The following is a 14,968-nucleotide window of genomic DNA, read 5'->3' as shown; positions in this document are numbered from 1 at the left end:
TAATCAGCTGAAAGCAGTTTATTCACTACTGCAGCTCCTATGGATAGATATATAGAAATATGAAGGGCCCACATTCATTATCAGCTGTTCAAGTTAAGTGGTGTTCACCGCAACAATCACACCTGGGCATACAGCACGATTTGAAATCTTGTTAGCAGCCAGCGAAAGAAACCAGAAACTAGTTCTCTAGAAAGACTCCGGTGTTTTTTCTAATCCTACTGGAAAAGTGGCCTAAAACTCCCTCATTCACATCATCTCACCCCTTAAAGCCAAACCTAACAGACGTTATCACTTGCCAGATGCACACTCTATTCACCAGGTTACACCATCCAAATTGAATCAGTACTGTTACAAATTGGGAGCTAGTGGCTAAGTACAGACATTCACGAAGCCAGAGTCTGAATTGATTCAGTCTTTGCAGGCGAGTCTAACCTGCGTAGACTGAACCGCTTTGCAAGGGAATAGGCATTCACTTTTGGTTCTGGAAATGCAGCCACGTGGTTGCAGTAGAAATGCCTACGGCTGCTGCCCAGGCCGACTCTGGCTGTGCCCCTCACCGTGCAAGCAGCCAGCGGGATGGAAAGCTGGGCAGACCCCAGCTGCAGTCCCCATGCCGGTGGGAGAGAAGGGGAGACGGGAGTTTAATCCCCTGCCCCGCCTGCCCTTTGCCTGAGTCATCTCTGGCTAGGCCCCCCACAAGCAGGGGGGAAAGCCAGGCAGACCCGGGCTGGGGTCCCATGTGGGTGGGAGAGGGGAGGCAAGGGGGTTTAATCCCTCCCTCCTCCTGAGCCTGTTGCCCCCCTGCCCCTTCCACTCCAGCGGGGTAAAGTCTGGTGGGGGCTGCTTTGCCAGGTTTCCCACCCCCACCCCCTTGTCAGCCAGCCCACACTGCTTCGGCTAGGGAGCGGGGGAGAGGGGGTGCCAAACCCTGCTCTGCTTGAGCAGATGACGCAGCCTAACCCAGGGCTACAAAGCATGCTGGGATGCTGGGGGACTCTGATATAACTGGAACCAGGAAGGGGTCTGGGACAAAAGTTCCATAAACCCATTTGACCTAACTCAGTTAAGTCCAATACTACATTCAACCGGGTTTATCTTAAACCAGTTTCAGCCATTTTGAAACTGGTTTATGTGCACTGAGCTTCTGCTCTCTTACTGGTTTAAACCAGTTTCTGATCACTTCAACCAATTTATGTGTAACTTCTGTCCCTAGCCAGCGAGCCCTACCAGTTCCTCGCTAAGCAATGCATAAAAGCTGCTTGACTCTTTTTTTTCTTTTGCAACAAGCAAGAATAAAATTAGGATCTTCCTGTCCCAAAAGGCCTGGCTCCTTTCCTCTGGAGCTAAAGGATCAATTTATTTTAGAGGCCCTTTGCTACCAACTAGAACAGTTCACATTTACCCAGTAGAGGGCAGTGGCTCCTACACACTAACCTATTCATTACCACCGATCACAACAATCACACACACTTGAATGGCTAATAATACTCTTTCTAAACCGCAGACTTCTGCATTCTCCACTAAAATGTTAATTCACTATATCTAATGGTCATTGAAACTGCAGGCATGGAAAGGAGATGGAAATCTCACCTTCCCTTACACCTTATTCCAGCACTGCTGCAAAACACACTGGATAAGAGCAATTTTGGATCGCACCAACCCGTAAAGCAAAGCTGGAGTCCAAGATGTTTTCTGTTTAATGTTTTTAAGCTGTCTAACCCTGTAGATAGTGCCTCTCTCAGGCATTAAAAACCCCCCCAAAACCTCTAATAACAACAATGCAACGCCCAGCTCCGTTCCAAAGATGAAGTTTATTTTAAGCATGTAAAAAACCAAAACGTTTTGTTGATTTTTTTAAAAATCAGAAACCATTTTTAAAGTAAAACAAACATTTTTTGTTTTATTCAAACATGCTGGCCAGTGACAGCTTAAATCTGCTTTGCAAGTGCTCTTAATAAATCTTCACGAGAGCAGGAACTCCAGAAGCTTTAAACCCACCCAACATCTTTCATCTGGGATGAGGGAAAGCAGGCCAAAAGCTCTGACAGCGATCTAACTCCGACCCACTCGGGATGTCGGGGCTATATGTGATGACCTTCTTAATTCAGCGAGATTCTCTGCTACGTCCCATCTCTGCCGGGCACGGCCGTGTGGGCGCGGTGCTTCGCAGGAGCTGAGAAGTGACCATGTGGATGGGGAGCAGTAGTCATGCATGGGCCGTGCCTCTAAGACCCAGCTCTGGACCTGCTCCAAAGTAGCTCGTCCAGCTGTGGCCCCCCAACGTACCATGTTGCTGATAAAAAGCAGGCAGAGAGGCCTCGTGCTCTGGACACACTTCGTCTAGCTGACATGCCCAGCAGGGATGGCACGGGAGTGGGTTATTCCGGCTGGATAGTAACTCCGGTCTCTGCCGTGCTCAGTTAATCCCCAGCTGGTGAGATCGAGCAGCTTTCCAGGAACGGATGCCGACGGCACAGCACGGGCTTGCTGAAGAAAAGCTGCTCCCCTGTTCTTACCTCGCGACGCCACTTCAAACTTGAACCAACCTGTTCTCAAGACGGGAGCGAGTCAGGAAGGTTGTTGGAAGGATACAGCCCAGAACCAGTCCCATCTCACTTTAGGAATGGTTATTTCTGCAGCAATTTCTCCCTAGCCTGTGAATCCTAACAGGAATTGAATTTAAAAGGGCTAATTAAAAGTGTTTTAACGGCTCAGGAAATGCGGGCCACCAACTATGCTAATTGCTAACAGCTTTCCTTACCATTTCTCTCCTCATTTAATTGCATGTCAGTTCGGTGCACTTAAAGAGCTGACAGGGCTGGCTGGAGATGTGCGGTGCGCGGGCAGCTGCTGCACGCACTGCTCTGCTCTGGCATCCCTGTCCAAACCCGATGCAGAGCAGGCTCTCCTGACCACGGGGGCTCCTGTGCACCTTCTGCTGCATTGCTGTTCCATCTCTTTCCCAAATGCACGTACTTCTCTGCCAAGGCCCAGCAGTCCCGATTTGCAGGGTGACCTGCTATACCAAGCTGCACCTTCGCTTCTCAGTGCTGTGGATGAACCTCGCTCCCGGCCTGCAGCACCCTATGGACACGCACAGATGCATCGTGCATCCAGCCAGGGGATGAACCCTTTTCTAGAATTTGAAGGCAAAATGTTAAGTGCACCGAGCCCGATGCTCAGGAACAACCATGGCATTATTTCACAATTACCCCAGGAGGAAGTCCACCTATTCTGCTGCAGCCCGAGCACCTCTGAACAGGACCCCGCTTCTGATGGAGACCTGAGACCTTTCGGAGGACATCAACTCAACTACCACACATCCTATCTTCCTCTGAGTTCATTTCAGTGTGCGCTGAGGCTTTCCCATTCACAATTTGGCCCCTTTCCCCACTGGCCGAATGCCTGTAGCTGGCAGTTCAAGGATCCCAGCAGATCCATAAATAATTCAACAGCTTGCTGCGAATGGTGATCAATCATATTTATGGTTCTGAAACAAGCAGCAGAAGGAGGCGAAGTCAGGAACACAGAGGGAACCGGGAATAAGTCAGGAGAAATCAAAGTGGATATAGAGAAGGAAAGCATCAGAGAAGCCAACTGCAGTAGGGCCGAACTGTTAAAAAAAAAAGGGTGGTGGGGGGGAGCATTTTCATTTAATTTTCTACAAAATAAAATTTCCCCCATTTCCAGACAAGACGATTTCAGAGCCCTAAATAACCAGCCGAACAGTTCATGCTGGAGGGACTCTATTACACAACATGCAGTAGCATATGCCTTAAAAATTACACGAGAGGAAAGAATGCATTTCTTTGGCTATGGGTGCCTATTTGTTTCCTGGCTCTGAGCGAAGCCTACTACAAAGACAAAACCCCTCTATCCTGGTGACCGTGACAATGCAAGGCAATATGCAGGGGGCAGTGGCCGTTCAAGTTGACTGAAGTTTACCCGGCCATTGTGCGTGTTGCTAGATCAGCGATGCTGCCCAAAACCCAGACAGCGACATATGCCCCTCCACTAGTCAGAGCGGTTGGGGCACAGCTAAAGAGTATTTTCTTGCGCAGATATGTCCAAATCTTTCCAGCAGTAAGAATCTGACAACTTACTGGGCTCCAGCCCAGATTGCTGGAGTCCTGTTTTCTTTTCAGTTTTCCCGTTCCCTGGCTGTTGTGCGGGACATATTAGCAAAAAGAGCTCAAAAAAGGGCTTAGTGCTACCCATGGGAATTTGCCCAAATTCCAGATCTCATTAGTCATCCGTGTTACTAAGAGGTCCACCGCAAGCATCCTTGGTAATGTGACGTGCTACGCACACACCCGTAGCTGGAGATGGGACCAAACTGAAATCCGGGGAGGTGGAGAGGCAGGAGAGGGGGATCAACCCCCCAAATTTGGAAGTCCAGGATCTGGATATGAAGCTCACACTTGATCCCTCTTTCCAGAATGGACAAAACCAACTCTTCCAGATGTCTTATCTCCAAACACTAGGAAATGTTACATCTGGAGCAGGGCTATGAAGGCTCGTCTCATTAGCATGCTTCTGCTAACCGTTCCTCAACAACCTCCACAACCATAGATTAGGGGCCTGTATATCAAACTGACTGTAAGATAGGAATCAGAGTGCTAAAGTAATTATTAGTGATGAAAGAGGCCTCATTATTCCTAATCTTCTGCAATGCACAAGTATTTAGACTATGTTATCAAGTCCCATTTCCAAGGAATTAAGCAAGAAAGCTCCTAAATGTCTCTCAGGAGACTATCCTAGACCTTTGGAAAATGTTCCCTGAGAGTAAACGTGGCATCTAAGCATCTAGTAGAAATTGGGATTGCATAGGCATGCATTAAACGCCCCCAATCTGCTTTTCACCCATGCACTGAAAATCTAAGATAATCACCAGCATTGCCCTATTGCATCTTCACCGGCTCTACATCTCAAGGCTAGCTACAGACATTCAAAAAGCCCAAGGCAAAATTAATCTATCTAAGTTGCATGGTTTTCTCTAAGCAGTGTATTTTAGATCAGTAGCAAACACAACACACGTTCATCTTTTGGTGGGTGGATAAATCTTAGACCAGGTTCTGCCATTTTTAAACCAGTCCGTGTGCGCCGAACTTCTGTTCTGTTATGGGTATAGACCAGTTTTGCGTGTCGAACTTCTGTTATGGGGATAAATTGGTTTCTGATTGCTATACCAGGAGAAGACTGGGAATGCACAGAGTTCCTTGTGTAAAATCTCACCCAGCTGAAGCACGTGGAAATAAAAATAGCATGTATGAATGCAGCTCTCAGCAGAGAAGAGGATTTTTTTTTAAGAAACAGGAAAAAAGGAGAAAGACCAAACAGGGTGGCCTGTGAATATTTTGGATTACTGGCACTTATAGGAAGGTACTAAAATAGACTTTAAAACGTATTTTGAGATGCTGACATACTACAGCTAGTGACATCATGTACTTTGCTTCATGTATTTCTACAGCAGTCTATTAAAATTGAAAGTATTTCTTTTCAAGTCATTAAGTCGTTATTGTGTGCATGCTGGTGACAGATTAGGTAACACAGTGACACTCCAAGAAACACAGCTGGAAAGGACTCCTCCACGTACAACAGTAACCGCTCCTTATCACCACGTCCCAAGAGATGGGCCTGGTTATAACACCATGTGTGCTGCAGTTGTTGTCTACATGTATATCGTGGTAGCTCTTACAGACCCCCGTCTCTCACCTGCTAGCACATTCGCATTGTGTCAGGACTCCAGCACCACGTGAATCTGAGTCTGGTTTTCCCCAAAATGAGAAAAAAAAAAATCATTCCTGAGAAATTAGTGATTCCATACCAGCTATTTTGCAAAGGTAGGATATTATCCCAGAATACTGTGCCCACTGTCTTGAATTTCTCTGGGAATGACTCAGAAGAAGGACTCATTTGGGTTTTCCTGAAGATCTCTTGTTCACGAGGACAGCAAGTCCCATCTTGCTTCGTTCAGGAGATACGGCAAGATTACAACTGAACTGGTTGCATGACCTCCTAGTGAGCATCTTCAGAATGGCCCCAAACCCTGCAAATGTTACAGGCAGTGGATATTTCGCCATGAATTTATATGGGGGAAAAAGGCAGACCTCAAATGGTCTTCTCCAAATTGGGATGATGCCACTCGCAAAACCCCCCCCCCCATGCTCATTTTGTATTCATCAGACAGCAGAGTTCTTCCCAGCATCAGGTCAGGGATGGCCAACAGTGTTGTTATTCCCTTTCCTGGAGGAGAAGACTCCACAACACAATAAAACAAGCTGGTGCTTTGGCTGGCAGTGACACTCAAGGGCATGGTGACCAAAATCCCTTCCTATTATGTACATCGATAAGGCACATCGATTAGGGAGGAAAAATGTCCAGCACACCTACAGCCTAGGGAATGACCTGCTGGGTGGCACAGAAGTGGAAAGGGATCTTGGAGTCCTAGTGGACTCCAAGATGAACATGAGCCGGCAGTGTGACGAAGCCATCAGAAAAGCCAATGGCACTTTATCGTGCATTAGCAGATGCATGACAAATAGGTCCAGGGAGGTGATAGTTCCCCTCTATAGGGCGTTGGTCAGACCGCAGTTGGAGTACTGCGTGCAATTCTGGGCGCCGCACTTCAAGAGGGATGCGGATAACCTGGAGAGGGTCCAGAGAAGGGAAGCTCGTATGGTCAAGGGCCTGCAGACCAAGCCCTATGAGGAGAGACTAGAGAAACTGGACCTTTTCAGCCTCCGCAAGAGAAGGTTGAGAGGCGACCTTGTGGCTGCCTGTAAGTTCATCACGGGAGCACAGAAGGGAACTGGTGAGGATTTATTCACCAAGGCGCCCCCGGGGGTTACAAGAAACAATGGCCACAAGCTAGCAGAGAGCAGATTTAGACTGGACATTAGGAAGAACTTCTTCACAGTTCGAGTGGCCAAGGTCTGGAACGGGCTCCCAAGGGAGGTGGTGCTCTCCCCTACCCTGGGGGTCTTCAAGAGGAGGTTAGACGAGTATCTAGCTGGGGTCATCTAGACCCAGCACTCTTTCCTGCTTATGCAGGGGGTCGGACTCGATGATCTATTGAGGTCCCTTCCGACCCTAACATCTATGAATCTATGAATCTAAGGCTGATGTATAAGTGGCAGAACAGTGAGCAGAGAGAGACTATGTGATTTTGCCATATTGCACTCAGTCCTATAAGCCCCACAGAGCATGATCCGAAGCCCTTTAATGTCAGTGGCAATCTTTCCACTCACTTCAAGGGGCTTTGGATCGAGTATTTGAATAGGTCGTGCAATCTCCATCAAGTGGTGGACTCTCCATCCTTGGAGATATGAAGACCCGGCTAGACAAAGCCTTGGCTGGGATGATGTAGTTGGGCTGGTCCTGCTTGGAGCAGGGGGCTGGACTCGATGTGACCTCCTGAGCTCCCTTCCAACCTTCATTTTCTATGATCCTATGAATATGTCCCAAGACCCTGTATTTTGGGGAAGACCCTTATGAACAGCCTTCAGCAGCTGCCCCTCCACCTGTTCGTCTGCCATCTCTTGGGTTACTCTACAGGGCCGAAACAAAATGAGAGCGCCGCATGCCACTGCTCTGCAATACGACTGGCACGCCTGACTGGCAGACGAGCCCATCGCAGGCTGTTTTATGTAAAGCCCCTTCCAGATGCAAAGCATGCCCAGGGACTGTCCATCCTGGGGCTGCCGTGAGTTTGCCCTGCTTATGAAATGTGCCGTGCATATTTTTAGGTGACAGGCCTGGCTACCTGCATCTCATTCTGCGTAGATCCTTGCAGTATGACCACTTTAGGACTGAATTTCCTTGCTGCAATCCCAGCTGTGTTCAAGAGACAGATCTGACTTGTCTGGGCACCTGCAAGCATTTTTCTTCTGGGGGCTTGTGACTGGCAAGGTGGTTTTGCCGCCATCTGGTTGACAGCATTGCTGTAAGCCTGGAAGACTCTGTCTACTCAAAGAGATTTGCAAAGGGAGCAAGGGCAATGCAATGTTGAAGTCACCTAGATTCTGGCTGTTTCTTTGCTCTGCATAGATAACCTCACTTTCTCAGGCTATCATTGCCAGTAGGACAGAAATGACCCATTGGGAGACCCAGCCAGCATAACACAGCAGCACCAGCTCTGGTTTTTAGCCAGGGATAATCCTGCCTTAAGCAGGGGGCTGGACTAGATGACCCCGTGAGGTCCCTCTTGCCTATGAACCTACGATAAGGCCTTGTGCAATCTGGATGAGTAATACAAAAGGCATAGGATTCGACTTCCCTTGTGCAGCCCCAGACACCTGCTTTCATGTAACGCCAGAACATTTCCCTGCTGCCACAGCTTCATGGCCTGGCTCGTTCTCTGATCAGCGCGGCCAGTAATTAGGTGCTGCATCTGCACTATTGACACTGGAACTCACGACACGCATGTGGAGTCAGGTCATGAAATGTGGAGGAAACGGTGTTGGTTATGGAGGATGCCAAGAATAAATGGAAAAGGACAGGAGAAGGGGAAGAGAGAGACAGCTGTGCTGGTGCAAGAGCGGGAACACAGGGACTGCACACGGTGCCTCACGCTGGAGAAGTAGGTGCCGTGCGAAACAAAAGCACGTAAGAGGTAGTCACACTAATCTGCAAGGAAAGAGCCATCCCCTGGTGCCGTGGAGAAAGCCAGCTGCATGGCTTTGAGCAAGGAGCTGTTTCCAAGGTAGGGACCCTTCTGGGATTCAGCGGGGTGTCAATAAATCAATCGGACTCGCAAGGATTGAGTGCCAAAGGACGGAGAAGGCACTTCCTTATTTTTTTAGAAGCAGAAAAACACTTCAGATAACATTTCTCGATGTGAGCAGCACATTTCCAAACGCAGGCACTGGGAGAAGACATTTCTGGAGGGGCTGTCTTGCGAGCGGCTGCGGTGAGCTTCCATCCAAAACACACACGGTTGCCATTGGGCTCGGAGGCCAGTAATTAATCCAAAGAAAAGAAGAAAACTCAATGGAACTGAGCTTTAGAGACGGTGAAATCCAACTGCTGTTTGGACACTGGAGAGCTCACGGCCTGCTGCAAGCCCGATGAGAAGAGAAAGCAAACATGCCACAACAGGAGCCTCTCCGAGAGCGGCTCAGGCAGCAACATCCCCCCGCACGAGCATGTGCTAACATAAGCTTTCACAGTCACATCAGTCCTCAGAGACTGAAGAGGAGATGGGATCATTCTTCACCTGAAATAATAGCATATAAATCAGGACTGGAGGCTTGGATGATCTGCCTAGTCCTCAGAGGCCAAGAATAGCTCTAAAGATACTTAGGAACAGATAGACGTTGCTGCACCAGGTCAGAACAAGGAGGCAGCTGCATCAGAGCCAGGGTGATCCGCGACTTATTTCCGAGCCTAAAGAAAAAAGCTGCAATCGTGGAATAACGTCCTCCGCGGTAAATACATCAGCCCCACCTGTTAGCTACCTACATAGCGTGGTAAGTCACACAAGGTGTGTCATGTACCAGGGGGAGTGATCTTTCCAATAACAAGGAGTTAAACCATATCCACCCAAAGCAGAATAGATCTCTATGGGTCTGAAGGCTATTCCCAAGCCTGCTACAGACTTCAGGCCAAATACATCCCTACCGCAATAGGGATGAAGTTATAAGCCAGGGGTGCAGGATGAAGACAAAGTAAATGAAGTTATAAGCCAGGATGAATTCATCCCTTTGTAGGCAACTATTGGCAAATCATTTGTCCACTCTGATTTATTGTCTATGAAATCTGTTGTATCGCCGCTCTTAATTGATGTCCTATAAAAATCCTGGTAAAAGAAATGTTTCCTTGACATGCACGAGAAAGTTTCAGAAATTCAAACACACGATGACAGAATGGGGGGGGGGGGGGGGTGGAACTGATGGCATTTTCCTGCTTTTTGGGGAAATGAAAAGGTGAAAGGGGCAGGGGTATATTCAGCACAGAGTGCCACCAAGGGCCCCTGAGGCATAGACGAAGACTGGTCTTAGGGGTCGGGCTGGAAGTGCCCCACAAGTCAGTGGGGCTCTGGGGAAGGTCTGAGTTTGGGGACTGTAGACCTGTCCCAGCTCTACATGACCAATCTGCTAGCCCACTTCAGGCAAGTCTCTCTTAGAGACTTGCTCGGCCTCGTTTCTGGAGCACTACAGAAGATTGCAAGGTGCTGCCTTTCTCAAGCCGGGCAGTACTCTTAGCCCTGTCTTGTAAATGGTGAAGGGAGGTTCACTGAGACTATAGCCATTTTCACTCAGTAGACCTGCTACCCTAAGAAGCAATGCCCTAGGGCACACAGTGCTGTTTTGCAGGGCCATCTTCTACACCAGAAGGGAGCTACCGGCATGTGCACAGTGCATGAGGTTAGTTAATTAGCAGGAGGCAGGCACATTGGGCCTTGTCACTCAGAAGTGCTAATTGGCTTGCCCGTGTTGCAATGCAAACCTAGAGGTGCTGACTGCAGTCTGGAGGCAGAGTGCCCAAAGCAGTGTGGCATGCTGGAGGGGACCACAGCCTGGCATGGGGAGCTCCCTGGGAGATGCGAGCAGGATGACTTCTCCAAGGTCACCCAGGAAATGTGGCAGAGCAGGGATCAACTTGGGTTTCCCAGGTTATCAGGGACTTCTTCTGCTCTACACCCGCCAGTCCTAGCAGGATCCCTTGGACAGCTTGGCATCATGATTTCCAGGGCTTCTGCCACAGATGAAGCCAAGCAAAATCCATACCTTCCTCCTGCACCCCGAATGCAAAATCCATACCTTCCTTCTGCACCCCGAATGCAAAATCCATACCTTCCTCCTATACCCTGAATGCAAAATCCATACCTTTCTCCTGCACCCCAAATGCAAAATCCATACCTTCCTCCTGCCCCCCAAAAGCAAAACCTATACCTTCCTCCTGTCCCCCAAATGCAAAATCCATACCTTCCTCCTATACCCTGAATGCAAAATCCATACCTTTCTCCTGCACCCCGAATGCAAAATCCATACCTTCCTTCTGCACCCCGAATGCAAAATCCATACCTTTCTCCTGCACCCCAAAAGCAAAACCTATACCTTCCTCCTGCCCCCCAAATGCAAAATGCATACGTTTCTCCTGCACCCCGAATGCAAAATGCATACCTTCCTCCTGCACCCCGAATGTAAAAGCCAAGTCGCAACAGGTGTGCAGATGTTACTTTTCCTTGTCTTGCTCAGCGCAGACCCTGGATGCAGCCATCTCTCCCAAACTCAGGTTTCATTTCTGGCTCTTCTTCTCAGATTGGGTCTTTTTTTTTTAAACAAGCAATGTGACATAAAGAGTAAGTTATCACTTCCCTGCAAGCCACCAAATAAATGTAGTGTCTGAGGCTTTTTAAAAGCCCCTCTAGCACAATAACAGCCCCATAAACATTTACAGGGATACCGCAATGATGGCAGCGGAGCCGTAAAGAGGAGCACAATTTATGGGTCTCTTACTTCTATGCACAATGCATTTTGCAGAGGAATCAATTTCCTTTGCTCCTTTACTCTTATCAACACCAACAAGGAGGTGAAAAGTCAATGCCTCTCTCGGATAGAGAGATAGGCAGGAACAGATATTCACTTTTCTTCACTTAGTTGAAAAAAGAGAGTTAAAATATCTTTGTCAGGAGTCTGGTTATCTGGTCATAGTCTCTGCAGCTAATAAGAGGAAACGACCCTTTAATATCTTTGTTGGTGTTGGTATGAAAGGAGTCAGACTGCCAACTAGGCACCACTGCAGTTAAACAAGTGACTCTATTATTCGAGAAAGCTATACAATATTTCCTAGGAAACCTGCCAATTTATTAATATGATTGATCATAAGAGAAATCAAGGCAAAAGTGTGCAACTTGGAGTCAGGGGTTTCCAAGATTGCTTTTTGAGGGAAAGCAGAGTAGATCTCTATAGGTCTGAATGCTATTCCCAAGCCTACTACAGACCAAATACATCCCTACTGCAATACTGGCGAGAGTAAATGAAGTTATAAGCCAGGATGAATTCATCCCTTCATAGGCAACTATTGGCAAATCATTTGTCCACTCTGATGTATTGTATCGCTGCTCTTAATTGATGTCCTTTTTGAAAACAGGTTGTCACGTGCTTACAAATCCCCAAGTAAGGCCCCTCAGATAAGCAGCATGCTATTAGTAGAAACTGGTTTTGCACATGGCCCCTCCAAAAGCCTGTCGCGCTCAACCAGTGCAAAGGATATGGCTATGTCAGCATGCCCACTTAGGTCCAGTGGCTGCAAAGTGCTCTGTTTGGTGCAAAATATAATCCCTAGTAGCCTGTTAGAGACCAGGTAGGGGTTTCCTAACGAAGGCAACAACCACCTTATTAGAGTCATTCCCAATTTGTCAACTTGAGTTTTTCCAGCTGTATCTTCTAATATCTTGGGAGCCAGTTACAAGTTAAGACAAGCAACTATGTGTATTTTATGCATCTAACTCACACAAGTAAATCAGATCCTACCCAATAAATATCGGAGGGCTGATCAGAAGTTCTCCATCCAAACTGCTTTTGATGAAAAATTAGGTTTCAACTAAACTCAACTTTCTGGAGAAAGTGGCCGATTTCCATAAACAACATAATTTTCCTGAAAAAAAAAAATAAAGCCAAAAGCCTGAAAAAAAACAAACAAAAAACGACCTAATAGCTTTGGAAAAAACGCCAAACATTTTTTCAACAAAGTCAAAATTCTCCACGGGCAATAGAAATGTTTTCTTATCAGCTCTAATGGACCATCATCTGCATGTCCCGTTTCACTAATTGTGCATACATAACATTTGGAGAATCGCTGCTAAAGTCAAAGATGTTATTTTAGGCTAACAAAGTCAAACAAATTGTCATCCAGTCTTTTTAAACACCCTTTTTTCCACAGCCACTGCCGTCATTTCCTCTTAGAGTCCATCACAAGGTATATGAATCCATCCCCAACAGGTTAAAGCTTGCCCGTAATATAATGAGGCGTTTCAGCTATAGCCAAGTTATGACGGGAACCTCTAGTTTCTTCCAAACTGTCAGTGCTTGGTTCCTGCTGGTTGTGAGCTGATTAGCTAGACCCCATCGTCTCACGCAACTGCCAGCAAGATCGACCGGGACTTGGAAATCTCCCCGTGAAGGTCTCCAGACCTTGAGATGGTGCAGGTCTGGAGTTCAACCCTTCTGCATCGTTGCTACGACCTGACCAAGCGAAACACCTAGCACTCCAGAGACATTTGGGTTTTATCGTTTAGGCTTTATTCTACCACAATAACAGTTCACAATGCCGTTTTAGAGCCACGAAGAGAGACAATAATCTAAGTTATTGCTAATGTTATGGTAACACCCCAGAGCCCAAACTAAGCCTGTGCTAGGTGCTGTACCAACTAATACAGGCACAGTTCTTGGTCCGAAAAGCATAGCTTGGCGTCCTGGAAGGCCGTTAGGGCTCAGGGGCCCTTGTGCGTTGTTCAGATACAGGTTACGAAACAGCACCAAAAATCGCCGTTTCGCTGGGTCAGCAAAAATCCACGTCGACTTTTTTCATCGTGGTAGGTTTCGATTTATCGTGGCAAGTTAGACCACCTCTGACCCGTTTTATTTTTACCGTGGCTCCCTGTTCCCACAGGTTTAATTTTATCGTGAAAATGTCATTACATGCATGCTTGCACACAGCTAAAAATCACTGTTTCCCCTCTTCTGACGTGATTTGTCCAGTGCCCTCTAGCATTTTTTTTTTTTTTTTACTAGTCATAGCACATTAACCAATTATCAGTGTTAAATGCCTTCTGTGCAAAATAGTAACGGGAATCACTGTGGTCCATTGCGAGTGCAGTAAACGTAGAGATTACCTTTCACTAGGAAAAGCCAACGTTGTGTACAAGTGCCCAGGGATGGCAGCTAGGTCGGCAGCATGCAGCTGCTCCTTCTGCGCCTTTCCAACTTGGTGCCCAGGGCTGGTACCCTGGTTTACCCTCCCTGCCCTTGCCATAGTTACGCTACTTCTGGAGCGCTTCCAAAACTTCGAGACGTCGGACTGGAAACGAGTCTTGCACCAGTTAGGATAAAGGAGAGGGGAAAGTCCACAATAAGCAGAGGCACAGAGAGGCTTTTGCACTAGCCGAGGGCTAGGACAACAGCCTTTTGGCATCATGAGCCTTTCCCTGCCATTGCCCAAGTAAGGTACATGCATGCTCAGTAAGCTGAGCACGTGTCTCTCTAGGACGCAGAGATGCTCAGGATGAAGGAAACGAACTGCCAAGCTAGCACGCTCCAGGCCAAGCATCTGGCAGCTATCTGGTAGCCTCTTTAAAACATTTCCTAAAGGAAGCACGAACCTCTCAAAAGAGGAAGAGCAGCAGGGGACTGGGAGAGTGGGGTGGGAAGAAAGAGGACCACTATACAGGGCTTGCACTCTACTATCTGCCACTTTGGTTCCTCCTTATGCCAGCAGCCGCATAAAACACGAGCTGGAGACTTAGCCCAAGATGATGTCTCTGTTTTCTTCTTCTAAGCATTATTCTTTATAGTAACTGCCAAATATCTTGTGCAAGCAATTGCAAAGCCCTGGAGCATTGCTTCCAGTTCCAGTTCAGCATCTCCCCGTGCATATTAGTTCAATGCCCCCCACCACTGCAACCTCCGATCGGGAATACAAGGTGCCTCCCTGATGAGGACTCCTGTGGGAAGAACCTCGCTTGGGCCTCAGTGCCTTGGCGCTAGCTACCCACCCTACCACTTTAAATGATGCCCCTTAGCACAGTTACCAGCATCTATAGTTTTAAGCTTAGACCAAACGCATGCTTGTATTTCCAAGAGAAAGGTTATTAAAAGAGGCTGTCTAGTGCTTCAGCAGCAACTTGGAGTGCTGCCTGCTCCACTCTCAAAAGCCGGTCCACGGTGGCTCTTTATATAAGAAAAAAAGAGAATAAAAAATAAAAGATAGAAGAGTATTTGGGGTTCAAAGAAATGTCACTTGG

At 47.5% G+C, this 14,968-nt stretch overlaps 1 protein-coding gene across 1 annotated transcript in view; it reads right to left on the bottom strand.

Annotated features, from left to right (window-relative positions):
- Nucleotides 1-14,968, bottom strand: part of ZNF469 (zinc finger protein 469) — a 365,046-nt gene that overhangs the window by 200,613 nt on the left and 149,465 nt on the right. The window lies entirely within an intron of this gene.

Source organism: Alligator mississippiensis, chromosome 10, assembly GCF_030867095.1.
Source record: "Alligator mississippiensis isolate rAllMis1 chromosome 10, rAllMis1, whole genome shotgun sequence".
In the NCBI taxonomy this organism is placed as follows: Eukaryota; Metazoa; Chordata; order Crocodylia; family Alligatoridae; genus Alligator; species Alligator mississippiensis.
This window is presented reverse-complemented; position numbering and strand designations above follow the sequence as displayed.